Raw genomic sequence first — 6,684 nt, forward strand, 5'->3', positions numbered from 1 at the left:
GACCAATTATGATTTTTAAGTACAGTTACAAAGAGATGTAAACACTTTATGGGGTGCCATCCATGGCCATTCTTATCATTCATGAAGTGTAACATGTCCCTTCTTTGGACAGTGGTAGGTTTCCCAAATCGCTTCCTGTGTCCTTTTGGTTCTTTGGACATGGTGTTAATATTTGTTGATAGGTAACTTACAACTTGGTATGACAAGTTGATCTGGGCTCATCTTACACAAGGAATCAGCCCATTCTGTATGAGCCCTGGATTCCTTCAAAGAGGAATGGTAATTGAAGAAAACAATATGGATGCTAATTGCTACTAAGTTTAAAGATAGTTTATAGAATATATATCTATAGAGAATATATATGTATACACAGTCATCAGAAAATGTGATATGTATCGCCTATATGTGGAGGAGAGGAAAAGGCAGGGAGAAGCGGACCATAAAAAGGTGTATACATGTAGGTGAAAGGAACAGGAAACTTTATGAGCGCCTACTCAAACCATGTTATGGAGTCCAAATTCATCGTGCTTGCCATACAACAGGATGATAAATCAAGAAACGAGGTACTGGCATGAGGAACAGCATGGATATTCGGAGAGCCAGAAGACTGAGAAGATGGGGAACTAATGACCATCTTCCTCAAGCGAGAATTCAGGTTCTTTTATAGTAAGAAGGGGACAGGGTGCGGTTGGTTGTTGCAAACTTCTTGGTGTCAGAATCCTTTGTTCTCGCAACTGTTCGCTTAGGTCAGAGCACGATGTTCCTGTAAACCCCCGACAAGACAAATGTTACTCTCTGTTCTGCAACGTTTATGTTTACATGAATGGGAAAGTGGTTACAACTGTAAAGGTCAGAGCCTTGAGAACGGGCTAACGTGCATTTCAGGCTGTGGGCAACATTCGTTTACAAAACATGCAGAACCAGCGTGACTGAGAACAGGAAACAACACAGTGTTAGAGCTGCAGGCGTAGATCTAAGATGGACTGAGGTCTGTCCTTCCTTGTTAAAGCTGCTAATACTCCTGGTTCTAATGTGTAAGTAGTTCTAGGGGGCTTTCATTTAATCTAGTCTATATTATATTTGCATTGTCTCTGTAGATACCTTCTTTCTTCCTCATGAAGATCTTGGTTCTAAAGAACACAGAAGGTGGTACGATTACACTAGTCCATGGTTACTCAGTTTGCTATATAGCATAGCACACACGAACAGAACCAGAATAACACAATGGGAATAGTGTCCAAATCAATTATGGTGACTGAAAGAGTTTAATTATTTTTTTTTTTTTTGCATACAATTTCTCCACACCCTCTCCAAACTTTCATGTTTACACTAGTCTACAATGGCAGATAACACAGCCGTTACATGCTATAAGTTTTAGATCTCAATTTAGTTTCATAGGTAAGTATGTGTATCACTGCTATCAGCAGTCCTTAAGTCACTATATTTCTAGTCTTTGATTGCCTGAACCATTTTCACAGGGAGACAACTGAGTAAAGTCTCATGGGAACAATCTTATTAATATTGATAAATTAATAACAATTGATAGTCTGTAGAAATAAAGCTCAATTTTGCTGAGCAGGAAATCCTTGGCTCACATTTTCTATTCTTGGGTACCTGAAATGTTACCTCATTTTACTGTAGCTGAAGGTGTAGCAGTTAAGCAGCTCCTGATAATCTATTTGCTTTCTTACATAAATCTCATACTCTTTGGCATGAATGGCTAAATTTTTTACTTAAGTTCAACCATTTTACTAGAACGTGTTGTCATTCTGGATTAAAAGTGTCAGGTATTTTGTTTTCTGTTTTTAAAAGGACATTGGGAAATTTCTTACTGTAGTTCTTTGAATTACGGTGTTCACATTATTATTAATGTATTCCATCCCCTGGATCAGATGTTCATCTTCAGGTATTAGTTTTATCCATACATTTTCTTTACTTGTGCCAGCCCTCAATAACTGCTACTTTCCCCAATGTTTTCTGTCTTTTTTAATGTATAAAATTTCCTCAGTTTGTATCATCAGCTGCTATTATGGTATTATTTGCATATTTATTTGTTGCTGTACAACTTCTAAAATATTAAGATTTTTTAAAAAATGTATAATTCTTAACTTCTGTCATCCCATTTTGCATTTTTATTTATGATGCTATTTCGTGCCTTGCATAAGTATCTAATATACTGAGCTTACTTTGAAATGTACCTTCTTGTTTTCTGGCATGCATACTGTTTCTGAAAGAAAATTCTGCTTTTTAGTCCATTTTTTAAAATTTTCTTCTAACTTATATGGGTATCTGGCCTTAATAGTTTCTGTGTTGCCCATTTTTACATGAATGGAATTTCCTTTTACAAGAAAGTACATTTTATAGTAGCCTGTGCAACTTTAGAAGGCTCCCATTTCTGTTGTTTTTGTGCTTTGTGTAAAAATATGGCATCTACCTTGATTTTGGAGATTGACTGGCTTTCTTTTCCCTTCCACTTTCATCTAGAATTTTCCTCTGTATTGTCTCTGTCGTAGACAATTTGGGTTCCATTCCCCGAAATGCCGCCTCAGAGTGGAGCTCTCCCTGAAGAGACATCCTCGTGGGTAACTAGGGAAATTTCAAATGGACTTGGCTTTTCCAGCCTGATGAAGACATCCAGTGCACTGAGAAACGCAGTCGGGAAAGCCGCCACCGCCTTCTTTTTCTATGTAGGAACCATAAGGAAAGCCGAAAGTGTTTTACACTGAGTATGATGTTTTCTGTTGATTTTTAGGGTGCTTTTTTTACATAGTGAACTAGATCAGAGTTGCACAGGATTTCAGGAGTTGTTCTAGACCATTGTTTTCATGGCCCTAAACTTCTTTGGCATAAGTTTGTATGGAATCAATGTATCTTCTTTGCCCAGGTGACCATTCAGATGTTTCCGATTTGGAATCAGGAAAATGGAATTTATATTGTTTATATTTTTTGAGATTAATTTTTGAGACAGGTATTATCAACTCTTTCAATTCCAAACAGGCTTAAGTGTGAATGGACAGCTGGAAAGGGAAGATACAGAGAAACCATATGAAATTATTCCAAGGACAGGGAAGGCCTGATTCCCCCATCTTTGACTGAGTTGAGCCATCTAGATACACTGTGGTTTGGTTCCACACAAAACCTAGGTCGACTGGCTCTTTATCTGTGAATAATGTATTGCGGTTCAGGTAGGGACTAAGTTACAGTGTTTGGGCAGAATGAATGTTTTAACCATTGTCATTCTTTGATGCCATGAGGACATGAAATTTGCATCTATGTTTTTGTCCTTTTCAATGGATTATCTAGATGTGCAAGATTTCAGTGTGCATGTGTTCCACTCTCCTGTGTATACAGATTCCTTCCTAATTTTTTACTTTGCCTGTAATTGTACATAGGATGGCTTTTTTTTCCTTCTGTATTTCTTGTTTATTTCTTTCCTTCTGTCTCTTTCTCGCTTTCTTCTTTCTGTCACTGTTGATTGTTGTTGATGTTCATCTGCAGTGTTAAAATTGCAATTGATGTTTGTGTATTTATTGTGCAACTATTCAGCATTCATTTGTAATGTTATCTACAGTTTTGTTGGAAAATTATGGAAAAGTGAATTTCTAAATATGGCACTATTGTAACCACACCAAGTCGTCATCTGCATCAAATAAAATGGCTCATGATTATAATCTTTCCAAAGTGTCTCTCCAGTTTTTGTGGGGAGGAGTGGGAACTTGTTGGGGCTTGGGCATTACGTGCACTTGTTTATTAAATCATTCCACTTCTGACACAGTATTGACATAGCATTTTAAAAAGGAATTTATTTTCTATTCAGTTGAGTCATACAATAAGCTTTACCTCCATAAAAAGTATTGCATCTTGCTGTCATATGTTCCTGGGGAGTAATGTTGATGTTAGTGGAACTGCAATGGCTTTCATTAATTCATTGACAGAGATTTGATTATATATATATGTGTGAAAACAAAATGAATTTTCATGAAAGATTCTTCTGTACCATAACTTTGCAGCATTTGCCGAGCAGAGCAAATAATATTATTTGATTAGTAATAGGTTCACATACAAGCAAACATACTTTGAATTCTGTCAATAGACACCATTTTCATGTCTCAGATGGAAAGTGGATTCCTCTTATTTCTTGCCTGAAGTCTGTGCAGGGAAATTCCTGTCTACTGTTGGGGCACAGAAGGGCAGACCAAGTTGCCTTCTTTTTTTTGTTTAGAAATTATTAGTAAATCTGAGACTGTTTTATGTCGAGAAGAATGTTTCATGACTTTGTGAGTGGAGTAAGTCTTTATTCAGTCTACAGGTGGCAAATTCTGTGTGTTTCTTTGAAAATGTCTCTATTTTGCCTTTATACTAAAATTAATTTTCCAAAGAAGATAAAGGCAAACAACGCAATCCAGAAATGGGCAGAAGACCTAAGCAAGCTATTCTCCAACGATGACATACACATGGCCGATAGGGCCATGAAGAACTGCTCAATATAACTAATTGTCAGACAAATGAAAATCAGAACTACAATGAGATGTCACCGCATGCTCCTCAGAATGGCCATCAATCAGACGTCCACAAAGGATCAGTGCTGGAGAGGGTGTGAAGGAAAGGGAACCCTCCTGCACTCTTGGTTGGAATGTATTTAGGTGCACCCGTTATGGAAAACAGCAGGGCAGTTCCTCAGAAGTCTAATCGTGGACTTACTGACACTGTGATCCACCAGTCCCACTCCTGGTCATGTATCCAGATGGAACTTTAATTCAAAAAGACACATGCAACCCAGTGTTCACAGTGGCACTGTTTCCAGGAGACAGGACATGGAAATAACTTCACCCACGAATTGACAGAGGACTGTTTAAAGAAGCTATGGTACATTTAGAGAACAGAATACAATGCAGCCATAAAAAATAATGAAATAATGCCATTTGCTTGCAGCGACATGGATGGACCTGGAGAATGTCATTTAAGGCAAATAAGGCAGAACGGGAAGGAAAATACCATATGAAATCACTTATATGTGGAACAAAAAAAGAAAAACAAGACACCAAGTTGTTTCCAAAGCAGAAAGAGACTCATAGACACAGGAAACAAACTTATGGTTACTCGACCCAGGGTAGGGTGGGCAGGGGTTAGGAAGGGATAGATTGGCAGTTTGAGATTTGCGGATAGATACCAACTCATGTCATTGTAAAGGAGATAAACAGCAAGTTTATACTGTATACCACAGGTAAGTCTATATCCAATAGCTAGAATTAAATTATGATGAAAAAATTATGAAAATGAATATGTATGCTTCGAGATGCCTGAAGCTGTGTGTTGCTGACCAGAAATTGTCACAAGTTTGTAAACTGAGTATATTTAATGAAAATATAGAAAATTAAATAAATGAATAAAGGAATTTATTTTCCTAAGTATATATAGAGTATATATATCATATATACATATATTCTATATATATCACATATATAGCTATGATACGGCTCAAGGTATGTTAGCTAGTGGGTTTTTTTTTCTTTTTTTTCTAATACATCTTATTTGTGGATTTGGGGCTTGTTCTTGCAGTCATTGTTAGATAGTTTAGAAGGACCCAAAAATTTGCAGTGTAAGTTGTTTCCTCAGGGCCTTGTGGCACTTAGTCCATTGTCTTCTATGTCTGTTTTTGCCAATCGCAATATCTGCTCGGGTAAACAAGACATGGATGCAAAGACAGAATCTTAAAAGCCACTGGGGAGCATTTAGATGGAGAAGGGAAGTACAGGGGGCATGTGAAGAGGTTTTGTGCCAGACTTGAAATAATTAAACTTATGGTAGGGACAACCCTTAATAGTCAAGAAGGAAGAAGTCAAGTCAGCACCAGTCATACCTCTGCTTCCATGTGCTGATGATAACAAGGGTCTGTTGACTCTGTGGCCTACCATTTCTGATAAATGGAACAAATCCAAAGGATGAGTGTATCCAGTTCAAAGAAACCTGTTGAGGAAATGAGAGTCCTAAATCAGACAGTTTGGGAAATTTCAGTAGCATAGGTAGCAAACGACACAGAAATGTATGCAGGCATCTAAGGATATTAGCACTAAATTTGATTATTTGTTTTTTGGAGGAACCTGGAACCCAGCATACTGGCTGAATTGAAGAGATAAAGGTGAGTATGGAGGTAAGTCAGGTAGCTAGAGAGAGGCTGTAGGGTAGTGGTAGAGCATAGAGCTAGCAGGCAGTAGGTTGTAGGTTCGATTCCAGGCAGGGAGAGTAGGAGAGAGTAGGAGAGAGTAGGAGAGAGTAGGAGAGAGTAGGAGAGAGTAGGAGAGAGTAGGAGAGAGTAGGAGAGAGTAGGAGAGAGTAGGAGAGAGTAGGAGAGAGTAGGAGAGAGTAGGAGAGAGTAGGAGAGAGTAGGAGAGAGTAGGAGAGAGTAGGAGAGAGTAGGAGAGAGTAGGAGAGAGTAGGAGAGAGTAGGAGAGAGTAGGAGAGAGTAGGAGAGAGTAGGAGAGAGTAGGAGAGAGTAGGAGAGAGTAGGAGAGAGTAGGAGAGAGTAGGAGAGAGTAGGAGAGAGTAGGAGAGAGTAGGAGAGAGTAGGAGAGAGTAGGAGAGAGTAGGAGAGAGTAGGAGAGAGTAGGAGAGAGTAGGAGAGAGTAGGAGAGAGTAGGAGAGAGTAGGAGAGAGTAGGAGAGAGTAGGAGAGAGTAGGAGAGAG

This window comes from Camelus bactrianus, chromosome 4 (assembly GCF_048773025.1).
Source record: "Camelus bactrianus isolate YW-2024 breed Bactrian camel chromosome 4, ASM4877302v1, whole genome shotgun sequence".
Classification (NCBI taxonomy): Eukaryota; Metazoa; Chordata; class Mammalia; order Artiodactyla; family Camelidae; genus Camelus; species Camelus bactrianus.